The sequence below is a fragment of the Cebus imitator genome, unplaced genomic scaffold (assembly GCF_001604975.1).
Source record: "Cebus imitator isolate Cc_AM_T3 unplaced genomic scaffold, Cebus_imitator-1.0 Scaffold28, whole genome shotgun sequence".
NCBI classification, from domain to species: domain Eukaryota; kingdom Metazoa; phylum Chordata; class Mammalia; order Primates; family Cebidae; genus Cebus; species Cebus imitator.
In genome coordinates this window covers 6,140,282-6,142,092 of record NW_016107343.1, presented here as the reverse complement: position 1 = coordinate 6,142,092, position 1,811 = coordinate 6,140,282, and positions in this window count along the sequence as shown.

Sequence of the window (1,811 nt, the reverse complement as noted above, 5' to 3'; positions counted from 1 at the left end):
AAAGCCAATTAAAATACAGATTGTGCTGGGTGCAATGACATATGCCTGCAGTCCCAGTTACTTGGGAGGCTGAGCCAAGGCTGCTTCAGCTCAGGAGTTTGAGACCAGTCCAGGTAACAGTGAGACCATCTCTTACAAAATGCAAAACACCACAACAAAAAACACAGATTGCAAGACCCCACCCCTAGTTTCTGGGGTAGAGCCTGGTAATTTTCATTTTTTTTTTCTTTTCTTTTTTTTTTGGGGGGGGGACGGAGTTTCGCTCTTGTTACCCAGGCTGGAGTGCAATGGCGCGATCTTGGCTCACCGCAACCTCCGCCTCCTGGGTTCAGGCAATCCTCCTGCCTCAGCCTCCTGAGTAGCTGGGATTACAGGCACGCGCCACCATGCCCAGCTAATTTTTTTTTGTATTTTTAGTAGAGACGGGGTTTCACCATGTTGACCAGGATGGTCTCGATCTCTTGACCTCGTGATCCACCCGCCTCGGCCTCCCAAAGTGCTGGGATTACAGGCTTGAGCCACCGCGCCCGGCTGGTAATTTTCATTTCTAAATTCCCTGATGATGCTGATGCCGCTGTGGTCCAGGGACCATACTTTGGAAACTATTGACCCATGTGTATGTTGAAACTGCAGTTGCCAAGAATTAAGATATAAGTAGTGTTATAAAGTGACAGTGAGCCAGGACACAAAATTGGCAAGAAATAAAGGGAGGCCATGTGAAGTGCCTCATGCTTGTAATTCCAGCACTTTGGGAGGCCAAAGTTGGGGGGATTGCTTCAGCCTAGGAGTTTGAGACCAGCCTGGGCAAAGTGGCTGTCTCTACAAAAGCCTGTCTCTACAAAAAAATAGCCGTGTATGGTGACATGCGCCTATAGTTCCAGCTACTTGGGAGGCTGAGATGGGAGGATCTTGACTGAGCCCAGGAGCTTGAGACTGCAGTAAACCGTGATCACATCACTGTACTCCAGCCCAGGCGACAGAGCGAGACCCTGTGCCAAAAGACAAAAAGAAATAAAGGGGAATGAACCAATTAGTGGAAAACTGCAACGATCAGGGACAGTCCATATATGCTCTAATAACATGAGATTGAAAGCTGGGTGTTATGGGGATTGGTTTGAAATTGTGGCTGAAACAGTGGTTGGTAGCTAAGAGATTAAGGCGAGGCTGAAGGGACATTGCCAAGGGCTTTGCATGTTAGCATTTTATTGTATCAGGGGCTTTTGTTTGGTAAACAGGTCTAGTCTAAGTTCCCTGCTAAGGTATTACCTCTGGTGAAACTGCTGCTGAATTCATTAGAAGGATGATCACAATCTTACGTCCTGGTAGAAATAAAAACCACACTAATTAGGAAATAGTAAGTCCTACTGAAGTACGTATCACCTTACATAAGATTAAGGAGGCTAATATCTAATGAGAGAATAAATCTTAAATAACTTAATAGTAGGGCAAAACAGGACCACGAATATATAATAAAGGATGGAACTGTGGAAATGCAAAGCAGGGCCCACAGGGTGGTCACAGGTAGAGCCAGGGCACAGACTACAACACGGGTCATTTATGCTTCCACCACTTATTGCTCCTGGGATCCTAGCCAAATTATTTTATGTTTTCTGCTCAGTTCCTCTCTTGTTAAATGGTGTATCATTTATGGCACGTGCTTCAGAGGAAAGTTGAGGGCTAAATGAGATAAGTTGGTGCAAGTGCTTTGAAAAGGTAAAGTGATGGCTGGGCGTGGTGTTTCACACCTGTAATCCCAGCACTTTGGAAGGCCAAGGCGGGGGATCACGTGAGGTCAGGAGTTCGAGACCAGC